This window comes from Pelobates fuscus, chromosome 7 (genome assembly GCF_036172605.1).
Source record: "Pelobates fuscus isolate aPelFus1 chromosome 7, aPelFus1.pri, whole genome shotgun sequence".
NCBI classification, from domain to species: Eukaryota; Metazoa; Chordata; class Amphibia; order Anura; family Pelobatidae; genus Pelobates; species Pelobates fuscus.
This window is the reverse complement of record NC_086323.1, coordinates 106,615,895-106,629,681: the sequence shown is the minus strand read 5'-3', so window position 1 is coordinate 106,629,681 and position 13,787 is coordinate 106,615,895. Positions and strand designations below refer to the sequence as shown.

Here is a 13,787-nt window from a genome sequence, read left to right as displayed (position 1 = left end):
AGGGGGGGGGAATAAAGAGACACAAGGGAGGGAATAAAGAGACACAAGGGGGGGAATAAAGCGACACAAGGGGGGGATAAAGAGACACAAGGGGGGGATAAAGAGACACAAGGGGAGGGGGGATAAAGAGACACAAGGGGAGGGGGGAAATAAAGAGACACAAGGGGAGGGGGGAAATAAAGAGACACAAGGGGAGGGGGGAAATAAAGACACAAGGGGAGGGGGGAATAAAGAGACACAAGGGGAGGGGGGAAATAAAGAGACACAAGGGGAGGGGGGGAAATAAAGAGACACAAGGGGAGGGGGGAAATAAAGACACAAGGGGGGGAATAAAGAGACACAAGGGGAGGGGGGGAATAAAGAGACACAAGGGGGGGAAATAAAGAGACACAAGGGGGGAATAAAGAGACACAAGGGGGGGATAAAGAGACACAAGGGGAGGGGGGAAATAAAGAGACACAAGGGGAGGGGGGAAATAAAGAGACACAAGGGGAGGGGGCAAATAAAACAGAGGGGCACAGTGAAAGGATGGGGGAAAGAGACAGAGGGTGGATAGAGAGATGGTGGAGGGAGGAAAAAGAGACAGGGGGAGAGAGAGACAGAGAGGAAGAGAGATGTGGGGGAGAGAGAGACAAAGGGAAAGGGTGGAGCCGGCAGAGGAGGGAGAAAGGACCCGGGAGGTCAGCCTGCAGGTCCTCTGCGTCCTTCTCGCACGAGCACAAAACGTTGCCGCGGTTACCACGGCACTGCTCCGGCTCTCACGAGAGTGAACTCTAGCCCTGGAGCTATGGGCTAGAGTTCACTCTCACCACGAGTTCCTGGTGGTCGCAGTGTTGAGAGTGAACTCTAGCCCCATAGACACACTGCCCCCACACACACACCATACACATTCACACACTGCCCCCCATATACACACTGCCCCCCCCACACACACACACCATACACATTCACACATTGCCTCATACACACACACAGTGCCTCCAAACACACTGCCCCCATGCACACACACACATTCACAGCCCCCCCATACACACATTTCCCCACACACGCTACGCATTCACACACTACACCCCCCCCACACACATACACTGAACCTTTCACACACACTGCACCCCTCACACATTGTACCACTGCTCCTATACCCTACTACAGCCCCATATCCCAGCAAACCCCAGGTAAGTTGTCAAACTGTTCTTAAACGGTTTGACTACTTACTCTGTGAGGGGGTCCCGGTGTTCTATCATTCTGCTATACCTGTCAGATTTCTATACCCTCGTCACTTCCGGGGAGGGGAAGCAGCTGGATCCTGTGCTGCACATGCGTGCTAGCACTCCTGCTACTCCTCCACAGCCAGGTCCTGGAAGGTAAGTAAAACTAGTTTTACACTTTCATTATAGTTAGTGCATTCACTAAGCTTAGGACATGGGACATTTAGGGTTAATGTTAGGGTTCAAATTAGAGTTAGGATTAGGGACTTGTTCACATTTAGTGATATTTCACAATAGGGGAATATCACTAAATAGGGATTTCTCACACTCTATTTTAACCCTTACCCCAAGGGTAAGGGTAAGAATAGAGAGTGAGAGAGGTTAGAAGCACTTACCTAACCCTAATTTGAACCCTCACTTAACCCTAAATGTCCCATGTCCTAAGCTTAGTGAATGCACTAACTATAATGAAAGTGTAACACTAGTTTTACTTACCTTCCAGGACCTGGCTGTGGAGGAGTAGCAGGAGTGCTAGCACGCATGTGCAGCACAGGATCCAGCTGCTTCCCCTCCCCGGAAGTGACGAGGGTATAGAAATCTGACGAGGTATAGCAGACTGATAGAACACCGGCACTCCTTGCACCATAACCACTACACAGAGCAGTAGTGGTTATTGTGCATGGATTTTTTCTTTAAATAATCTACAAGTGCCCCTCCCGGGATCAGGCTCTGGATCCTCCACTGGTATATGACATGTATATTAATGTGTGTATTAGATATATATATATATATATATATATATATATATATATCATTATGTCTATTATATTTACACATATATTAATGTACATTTATATATGCATAATACACTGAGAAATGTCATTAATATGTACCATATGTAATGAGCAGATATTGGCCCAGTGTTGCTAGGTAGGTGCACACTCCAGCACAATAACATATTTAAAAGTGAAGAGCGCACCCACAGGACTTCAAAGTAAACAAGATAACGTCAATTTTTTACAGTTGTGCCCTACATACATTCACCATTTCAGTCCCATTACCAAGCTTTCCTTAATATGTCATGGTAGTTGGACTGAAACATTGATTACATGCAAAGGCCCATATGAGTGCTTTTTTTTTACGTTGGAGTAATAATTTTTAATTTTAAGTTCTCTTTTCTAACTCTGTATCTGCACATAATGCTGGCGCGACGCATTATGGGGCTGGTAAAAAAAAATTTTCCAGGGCTGCTTTTAATGCCCAGTGCGGCCCTGAGCATATCCAAGATGTGGTTTTACCAGTGATTTGTAAATTATAGTCTCATCACAAGAATGAATGCCCTTTTCCTATACATGACAATACCTTACTGGCCTTAGCCACTGCTGATTGACATTGCACATTGTTGCCTAGATTGTTGCCTATAACAATTCCCAAATCCTTCTCATGTGCCGTTATCCCTAATTCACTACCATCTAGTGTATACGTTGCTTGTGCATTCTTTCCCCCAAAGAGCATTACTTTACATTTTTCTATATTCCCTTTCATCTCCCCCCAGACTGTGCACAGTCTCCCAGTCTATCTAAATCCCTGAATATACTTTTTACTTTCATATATTCAGTTAAAAGAAAAATAGAGTAGGTGCATTTGGTGGAGTGGGTGGCAGGCCCTGTGAGGGGTGGGATACAGGCCTTGAGCTGTATAAAAACAAAACAAAATTAGTGATGGAAACCCTTGTCACTATTACAAACTGCTGCTAGATTGTACTGGTTATAGTTGACCACCAGGTTTCTAAACTTCTTGCTAATTTTTTGTATGCTATTTTTATAACAGAGAAATAGCAGCTAGCTGGCAAAAGTTAGCTATAGGGCTGAGACCAAACATTTTGTTCCAATAGCATATATAGGAATTTAGCTGTCATTAACCACTTTATACCAGGCCACAGGCTTTTGTGAAAAGAACACTATATTCATCCACAATATAGTCCACTTAATCTCAATGAAGTGGTCTGGGTGCAGTGACCCTGTCCTTTTAACTCAACAATGTGTTGAAATATTATAGAAATTACAATGTTTCCATTGCAGGGTTAAGTCCCGCTCTACTGGCTGTCATACTGACAGACACTAGAGGCACTTCCACTGCACTGACTGTGTAAAACTGAATACAATGTGCTTGCACATTAGTTCACCAGTGCTCCTTCATGAGGAGTATTGGATTGGACCATCGTGGAGGAGACCATGCCTCAACTGCAATTGTGTCAGCTGCAAGCCACATGCAAGTAGCAGGGTTATGCTCTTTGATACTGTTAGGAATTGACCACGGCATTTCGAATTTTAAACCAAAATAGCCTAACTCGAAAAATTCACCAACTCTGCAATTACGCCATCATGGCTGTTTTTGTCTAAAATCTGGAATTTCCTTGTCATTTCCCAATGATTAGTTTTTTTGACACCTTTCCTGATTCATAAATGGAATACTTAAAAGTTACAGGGAAGCTCCAACTTGCTGAAGTGCTTTATGTGTGAAGATTGTGCCCAGTTTCTTTCATTTTACAAAAAGTGCAGATTTCGATAGATTTTGACACTTTTCTAAATTAACTTGGTTACACCCCCTGGCTGTCAATCAGACAACAAGTCCTGTTAATTCCATGTTTGGTTAGGTCAGTTGAGCTAAACTCAAATGACAGCTTTTGCTCAGAGGATCTGCCTTGCAAGACTTCTCATTAAGCTGCATTTAAAAGCATGTGATTTGGATGGCCAGAAAAAGTCTGGGGAACGATGCGAGGGCTAGCAAATGCAGCAGACAAGAGATCTGGATATTTTTAGATATACCCCCAAATAAAAAAATGTATAAAGACACACATATTGTCCTTGGGAGTATATTTACTAAACACTGATCTTTATTTCATTTTGGGGGGCAGTGGAGTAGCCCTTTAAGTTTATACAGCAGGTTCATGCAGAAAATTAGATGAAAAATAATAGTGTTTAATTTTTAGTATTGTATTTCCAAATATTCTCTCTGTCCTAGTTACTAAAACATATGATACACTTGGTAACATATGAAGGAATATTATATTAACATGAAAATAACATTAGCTGGGATGTCAAATTATTTCTGAATCAGTTGTGTGATGTAAAAAATGACATTAAATCGATAAAATGTTTGAGGAAAGGTCACAAAGAAGCACAAACTGTGCATTTTACTGTGCCTTTTTACAGCCTGATTAGCAATTTAGAGATGTGGATCAGATGATGGAATTGTAGAGAACTACTGTTAAGTGCTCAGAAGATAAATTTGCATAATGAAGTTGCTAAAAGCATCCTTTGATTGGTCCGAATGATGCTCTGACTCCACCTAGCTACAATTACATTCACACACTAATTCTAAGCCCCCACAACCCTTCTAAAAACTCCATCTGTATGCTAGTAGTATGCACAGTGCAGGATAATACATTATTTGTTTTATTTTTTTTATTCTTTATTTTTGCATGACATCAATCATATTACAATGGTAATACATCATTATAATGCATCAGAGAACACAGCCATTAGGCGGTGTTATGGTGGTTCAACATTATAGTACAAGTTGATAACGTGCTATGTTGCATGTTTATGGCTATCACATTGTAGAGTTCCAGAAGTGTCATGCTTTTGTGAATTCCGTAACATTCAATATGTAGCAGAGAAGTGAAATGTGGACATAGCAACATACGCAACACCCGTGGCACGTCCTTAATGGGATAGTTATTAATGGCACATTCTTTTCTGAAGTTGCCACCGGGGATTACAAATATGGCCCCTAGTCCCAAGATATAGCTTCTATAAGAAGTAAAGAATAGAGAGAAAGAAAAAAGGAGAGAAGACAGTATTAGAGGGTCATGTGATCAATATTCTAGTTTTGTAGGTCATATAGGGAAGGGGGAGTTAATAAGAGTGGAGAGGGTGCTCAGTGCCCAAGGAAAGGGCCATTCATACATTGTTCTTCCGTTTCACATTTTAATTATGTGTCCAAAAGTAGGGTTGGTGTCTCTCTCTCTGCCTGCCTTTTATCAATCTGCCAGTGCACAGTTCTCTCAAGGTTCCCAGACCTTTTGAAATGTCTTCATTGATCCCTTTACTCTAGCTGTCATATTGTTCATGAGGTGAGTTTCCTTGATTCTGGTTAATACTACCGGAGTAGTCAGTACATCCTGTTTAAGCCATGAGAATGCTACTGCTCTACAAACAGCCAATGTGATTTTATGTATGAGTTTTTGTTCATGTCTGGTCCATCCTTCTAGGGACCTATTCAATAAGTACACCCAAGGATCACGGTCCGGAGCCCTATGGAACACCTGCACCAACAGGTCCCTGATTGTGCCCAAAAAATTTTTCATGAGTGGGCATTCCCACCACATATGAAGGTATGTACCCCTCATACCACACCCTCTCCAGCATTCGTCAGTCAGCACTTTATTCATTCTGTACAATTTTACCGGTGTGGTGTACCATCGGAACATTGTCTTGAAGGATTTTTCCTGTAGTGTCACACAAGAGATCTGGGAGTATAGTTACTAGCCTCCCAGATCTCTTGCCACTCTATGCCTTCTAGTTATTCTCCTAAATCTATTTCCCATTGGTCAGAATATGTTAATCTACGCCATTCCTCTGTCTCCGGGCAGAGGTAAGTGTACAGCAGTGTAATTAGGCTGTTTTGCATGGTTTCGGTCAAATATATGCATTCAAAGAATGTCATAGATTTGTGTGCCGCCTCTCTTATATGGGGTTGTTTGATGAAATTCTTAATCTGTATGTATCTAAATAAATCAGATGGTGTGAGGTGTCTCCGTTGTTTAAGCTAATCGAAGGTGATAACACCTGCACCCTGAAATAGGTGGCATATCCTTTGTTAACCTGCTTGTTCTGTTTGATATTACGAGCTGACATACCAGGTGTAAATGCTCTATTTTGTAAGAAAGGCATAAGTGGGGAGGGTGATGATGCTAAACTGTATTTCTGTGCTGATGCATCTCAAATCCTAAGAGAATTTAGAATTGCTGGACAGGTTGTTCTCAACATTGGTCTAGATTCTTTAGGTACCCACATAATAAACTGAGGAAGGTCTGCTCCCAGCATAAGTGATTCTATGTCTACCCACTTCCTCTCTTCTGGGGGGGGGGGAGAGGGGGTGCCACATTGCTATTTGTGCCAGCTGTGCTGCTAAATAATAGAAATGCAGGTTTTTGGTCGGTAAAGAAAATAACCAGTGATGGTGCAGAGTGTATAGCACTAGGTGCAGGACATACAACGATAATGCATATGGTATATCAATTACATTTGAGAGAGCTATAAGACCAGCTCTGAGTTTAGCAGCATGCAGCGGTACAATCCCCACTGAGGGATATATAGATCTGGGGGCTGGTCCCTCAATGTGTGGTTTGTTATATAAAAAGGTCAAACAATATTGCTCACTGTAATCAACATAATGATGGTTGTAAAAGTAAGAATATTCTACTCACATGTCCTGCTTTTATTTCATATACTCCCACCATTTTAAGTTTGAACAGTTACCAGTTAAGAACAGACACCAGCAATTGTGAACTAATTGGACTTCATATTTTTTATATATATTGTTTTCTCTATATCTTTCAGTAAGGGGTTGAGAGTGACCCTTACTATTAGTGTTTGCTACCTGCTATCAGATCTATACTCAGTTGACACTGATAGCGCTTATCCTATCTGTGTATTTTTTTTATTAACAGAGCAGAAGATAAGAAATTCTAAACAAAACATTATTTGCAATAAAGGAAGTGTAAACACTAGACGACTCTTTACAGGAAGTGTGTAGGAAGGCTGTGTAAGTCGCATGGTGTGACTAGGGCTGCATACACAAAGTGATGTACCTCCTAAATGGCAGATAATTAAACAATAAGACTGCAAGGGCATGATCTAAACACTAGACATGTGCAATTCGTTTCGGTCCGAATATGTATACGGACAAATTTCGGGCAATTCGGACATTTGGGTACTTCCGAATGTCCGAATTGCTGAAGTGCCGAATTGCCGAATTGCCGAGGTCCCGAAGTTCCGATATTACCGAATTTCCGAAGTGTCGAAGTTCCGAAGTGCTGAAGTGCCGAAGTTACGAAGTTGCCGAAGTTCCGAAGTGTCAAAGTGCCGAAGTTCCGAAGCACAGTATTACCAAAGTACTAATATACTTACCCAGTGAAAGAAGAAAAATGTTACATTGTATACAATTTTAAATAAAAAGTATACAAACATAGCCAGGATTCACCTGTACACATTTGCAACACTTACAACAATCAAGTAACATACATTCATATAAAATGTAAGTTACCTAGCCAGTCATGTAATGACAGGAATGAATAAGTAGATAACTCCCTAATTCCCACGGTATTAGGGAGCTATCTACTAAAAGGCTGAAAGACCTAAATTGGTCTTTCAGACAAATTTACTAATACTAAGTAAAGATTACTTAGCATTAGTAAATTATGCCCCTACTCGCTATACCGCGAGTAGGGGCATGTCTATTAAACAGTAAGCAGCCTGAGCGGCGGGTGGGGGCCCTAAATTATAATAAGGGTGGCCCTAATGTCCTCCCACCTGAGCGGTGGGTGGGGGCCCTAAATACTAATAAGGGGGGGGGGCCTAAGGTCCTCCCCCCTGGCCCCCACCCCTGAGCGGCAGGTGGGGGCCCTAAATACTAAAAAGGGGGGGACCTAAGGTCCTCCCCCCTGGCCCCCACCCCTGAGCGGCGGGTAGGGGCCCTAAATACTAATAAGGGGGGACCTAATGTCCTCCCCTAGGCCCCCACCCCTGAGCGGTGGGTGGGGGCCCTATATACTAATAAAGGGGGGGACCTATTATCCTCCCCCCCGGACCCCACCCCTGAGTGGCGAGTGGGGGCCCTAAAAGAAAAAATCCCATCCCTCCAGGTGACTATTTAGGTCTTTCAGCCTTTTGGTAGATAACTCCCTAATACCGTGGGAATTAGGGAGTTATCTACTAAGCGGCTGCAATAGAAGTGCTGAAGTCCTGAAATTCCGAAGTTCCGAAATGCCGAAGTTCCAAAGTGTTGAAGTGCCAAAGTTGCCGAAGTTCCGAAGTGCTGAAGTTCCGAACTGCCGAAGTGCCGAAGTTCCGAAGTGCTTAAGTGCCGAAGTTGCCGAAGTGCTGAAGTGCCGAAGTTGCCGAAGTTCCAAAGTGTTGAAGTGCCGAATTGCCAAAGTCCCGAATTGCGAAAATTCAGAATTTCAGAATGCCGAACCGAACCGAAAATTTTCCCCATGCACATGCCTACTAAACACCAAAACTGCCTCATTAAGCTGAAGTTGTTTTGGTGACTGTAGTGTCCCTTTAAGATTACTGAACATGAATGAAGACATCTCCTATTTATCAGGAATGCAAAGTTATTTTCAGATTTGTGACCAAAACAGTCAAACTGAAAGCAGAATTAGAGAATATTTAATTGTTTCTGTTTTGTCTTAAAATAAATACATTTAGCATTTCTGAAAATTCAGACGTTAGCGAATGACCATGAGTGCGTTTCTTAATTTTCTTTAACTTGAACTATTTTAAATGTGGGTGTTTATATACTTTCAACCCGTTATTTATATTTCAAGTAATAGTTGTGCATTTCAAAATGTGACACGTTATGCAGCCAAGTGTTAGAACTGTGTGGTTTTGCTCCAACAAATGACATGGTAGCAAAACAATCATTAACATAAAAAATGTTGCAATGCCAGGTTGTCATATGAGAGTACATTGGAAAACACTGGACTGAAGAGCCTTTTGACAATATTTCCCAAACTAACTACACAGCATCCACATTTTGAGTGATGAGCCGATAAGCCTGAAGATGCTCTTATCTGTCAGGAAGGATTTGGATCTGGCACAGTGTTCCGTCTCTACTGCGTTGAGTCAGAAGGTCTCATCAGGTCGTGTCTGTCCACATTGCTTTTCTGGGCTGAGAGATGAGTCAGGTTTCATAGGAGCCTTTTTAGGAAGCCCTGTATCCTGCATCGTTCACGCTTTGTCACTTCCAGTTCCCTTGGCACAAAGTTTGACTGCCATCCAAATATTCTGTGTCTTTCCCCTTTAGGAATTTTTACCTTCTCTAAGAGTTTATATTAGATGTTATGCAAAATCACCAAAGCATGTATTTGTGCATTAAGAAATTATAAGTGATGGCAACATTTCAAGGATTTATCATGACTTCATTATGACAGAATAAAGCCGCCTTCACAAAGCTTAAGCCACCAGTGAATGCTTTGTTACCCTCCTATTATGTTTAATATGAATGGTATTTTCAATGATGGGTACACATATTAAAAAATTCAAGGATTCCTCATTAAAGCATAACAGTACAGCTATTTAATATAAATGACATTCAACAATGCATTGCAGCTATTCATAATACTAAATATACATTTGCTTAATTATCTGTGGCTATAACGGCAGATTTAGACAGGTACTGCACTCTATGTTATTATTTGTATGGAACCAATTAAAGACTAGCTAAAAATAAGAGAAAATACTTAGGGCTTGTTTTCATACTTGTCGCAATCAATTAGCGACAATTCAGTTATCGCTAAAATGGCTGTCGCTGTCATTACCGGCTGTTTCCATGATACAAAACCTAACATTAATTGACTGGTAATTAGAGGCTCTGGGAAGTTTTAACGGCTCCCTTAAGAGATTAAAAGAATACTCTTAACACCAAGTAACACCTGGAGTCCATACTAGGCAGTACAAAATACCTCTATCTGACAAAAAATTACACCTGCCTCTTCCAGGTGTAAAGTGGTAAAGCATAAAAGACAATGTAACAACTGCAAACTCTCTCTATCTCTCTCTCTCTCTCTCTCTCTCTCTCTCTCTCTCTCTCTCTATATATATATATATATATATATATATATATATATATATAGGCACTAAAGTCTATCCATAAGTGTAATATATATATATGTAAAATAAGGCATTAAATGAACACTCTTATCACCAAAAATAGTTAGCTTAATGAAGCAGTTCTGATATATAGATCATGCCCCTGCAGCCTCACTGCTCAATCCTCTGCCATTTAGAAGTTAAAGGGACACTATAGTCACCCAGACCACTTCAGCTCAATGAAGTGGTCTGGGTGCCAGGTCCCCCAGGTTTTCAGAGAAACTGCTATGTTTACATTGCAGGGTTAATCCAGCCTTCCTGACAGCTGCTAGAGGCGCTTCTGCAACGCTGGATGTGAAAATCGCATTCCCCGTGCAGAACGTCCATAGGAAAGCATTGATAAATGCTTTCCTATGGACTGTTTGAATGCGCACGCGGCTCTTGCCGCGCATGTGCATTCTGCTCCACTTGCTAGCTGACGTCGGCCGGGGAGGAGAGGTCACCAGCGCTGAGGGAGCCTGGCGCTGGATAAAGATAAGTGGCTGAAGGGGGGGGGGGGGGCCTAAGGGTTATATAGTGTCAGGAAAACAAGTTTGTTTTCCTCACACTATAGTGATCCTTTAAATCACTGTTCCTGTTGATGCAGTCCTAGCCACACCTCCCCTGGCCGTGACTGGCACAGTATCCTATTTACAGCACAGTTTGTCCTGGTAGAACAAATATTTGAAGAATTCTCCTTTTTCTTGATGTACAACCAATTTGATAAATGATAAACACTAAGCAGTGGTTGGTATCAGTGGAGGCAGGTATGAGTAGAGTGCATTGTGTGCTGGGGCAACTGAGCATGTGCTGACTGAACCTTTTATAGTGGCCTGAAGGAGTTACTATGGTAATTAAATACTACAAATCCTGCACTACATCAAATCCAGATCTGTATCATCTTTGCTTGTTTATATTGCAGTGAAAGTTTTAGATAACAATTTTCAAACATCTACAGAATAAAATAATAATAAAGCCTGGTGGTTTTAGTTCAGTGGTTACAAAAAGCTAGTACTTGCTGGTTAGATTGTATTTTGTATTTTCTTTTAACAATATGCTAAATAAAAGCAATGGGCAAATGTCCTGCTCCCTACATGTTGCAACTTGGCTACACCATTTGTCTCTCCCAAGACAAAATATATGAGCACATAATGCATTTACTTGTGATGACTTCCATTCAATTGCACAATGTTTTTCATGTTTATGGCTGGTGCTACAATAAGGCAAATTATGCATCTGCCTAAAGCACTCACTAAAGGGCAGTGTGGCAAACCTAGCCACTTCTGAACTGTTCTTGTCTAAAGGCTGTCCGTATTCCTTGCTGTACTGTGTATATAATTCTGCCTGTCTTATGTTGCCATTGGGATTCGTGTGTTAGCCGCCGTACGCAGCTAGCACCCAGATACTTTGTTCCACGAACAGCAGCTATCCGGGCTGTTCGTGAAACGAATACGGGCCCACCTGGTAGCCCACCCACTTAGAGACGTGTGGCACTCGTTAACCGATTGCAACAATGTTGCAATCGGTAATTAAAGGCTCTCCTAGGTGGCCACCGTTCGACTACCGACCATGCGGCGGTCGGCCATCTTGGATCCTTTGTCTCTACAGCGGTGTTAGGTCGTCGAGTGCCTGGAACTGAAAACGGCTACTCGATGATACGAACACCGCTGGACTTCCAGAGCGTTCGGGAGTTCCGCTCTCATCACATAATGTTCCCCACCGGTGTTCGGTAGTTTCAAACCAAACTCGATAGTTAAATGTATTTCGTGCGGCGTTCGGTTAGTTTAGCTGTGATCTGATATCACGGTATCTGCGGTATTCTCACTAAATGTTCCCTGCAGACCCCAGCTATCTACCAAACGGCTGTTCGTGTAAAAGCGATGAATAATGTGTAAAATACAGATTTTCATGTGAATTGTCAGCTTTGCTGCACGAGGGGATAATCCACTTAACTGTCCATTTTAGTAGGAGTATCCCTCTCGTGCAGCAATGCCTGCTGGGATAATTACACTGCCTGATGGGAGAACACCCCTGTAACATCTGTACGGAAACCCCTTGCATCGGGAACTGCATAAATATGGAAGTCTGTGAACTCCCAAACTGTGTTTCGTCCGGTTATTGGGAGGATTGGGGATATTGCCTTGCTTTCTTACGCTGACTGTGGATTTACCTGTGATACCAGCGGAGATCGTGGATTATAATATTGCACTCCGCTACAGGCAGCAATCAATAAAGAAATCAAAAGTTCATCCTCTACACAAGTGGCACAAAACCCCATACGGCAATAAGAGTGCAGATCAATGTCAGACAGAGTTTCTCAGTGAAACAAAGTAATGTAGCTGGGCTATCTGCCCAGCTCTCCAATTCAGCCAAGAGCAGAGGAAGGAAAGGAACACTGCAAGTGATCTGCACCAGACTCAGGCACAGACTACAAATTCCACCCATAAACAATAGTACCAGGCCCCCTCCTTGCTCAAATGTTAGGCAGTGGGAAGTGGTTTAAAACATTATTTTATAAATCAAAGACAAGCAGGGCCGCCTAAGAAGCTTCTTAAAGGGTGGGACCGGCAGATGCTTTGCTGGTTTTGCCGCCCCTCTATGTTTGAATAATGATACAAATCGTGCCGCCGGCCATGTTGCCGGGTGCTAGGAAGCACTTACATGGCTGCTGACTAGCGCCAGGTGTAACACTGGTTCGGCGGCATTCACTTCAGCCTGCTCAGCCAGACCCCCACAAGGACTCCCATTGCAGCAACATTGCGAGGGCGCTTTGATTTCTCGCTCCCACCCCTTGCCCTGTACGTGGGGACAAGTGAGCGGGAGCATAGCAGGGGCGAGATGGGTTGAAGGTGGCCAAGCGCAGGGAAGCTGCCAGGAACACATGAAAAGCAGTCAAATATGAAAAAAGGTAAGTGGGTCATTGGGACATCGCAATGTGTATTTGTGAAGAATTTGTGTTTGTGCATGTCAGTCTGTATGGGTCAGTGTGTGTCTGTATGAGTCAGTGTTTCTGTATGGGTCAGAGTGTGTCTGTATGGGTCAGTGTTTGTCTGTATGGGTAAGTGTTTGTCTGTATGGGTAAGTGTTTGTCTGCAGTATGGGTCAGCATGTGTCTGTATGTGTCAGTCTAAGTGTTTGCATGGGCCAGTATGTGTGTCTGCATGAGACAGTAGGTATGTGTGGGTGTACATGGGTCAGTGTGTGTGTGCGCATCAGTCTGCATTCATCAGTGTGTGTGTGTGTGCGTCAATCTGCATTCTTCATTGCGTGTGCTTCAGTCTGCATGGGTCAGTGTGTACGTCAGTCTGCGTGTGTCAGTGAGTGTGCGTCAGTCTGCATGGATCAGTGCGTGTGTGTCAGTCTCCTTGGGTCAGTGTATGTCAGTGTGCATGAGTGGGTGGAACAAATGGGGCGGCAACTTTTTTTTTTCCAACGGTGGCAAAAATCCTTCCACTGGCCCTGAAGACAAGCATTGGTCACTGTAGTGAGATTACTAGCCCCCCAGATAAAATAATAAAAAAAAAACACACAGCACCACAAATTAACCACAATAAAAATGATTGCAATAAGTGTAAAGTTTGACAAGCAACCTGGATCATCTTTTATGGTTTAATGACTTTTTAATATACTTGTGATTCTGCATTTGCCTGTAAATTAA

General features: G+C 42.6%; 1 protein-coding gene across 1 annotated transcript in view; it reads right to left on the bottom strand.

Moving 5' to 3' along the window:
- Positions 1-13,787, bottom strand: part of GRIN2B (glutamate ionotropic receptor NMDA type subunit 2B) — a 527,768-nt gene that overhangs the window by 40,257 nt on the left and 473,724 nt on the right. The window lies entirely within an intron of this gene.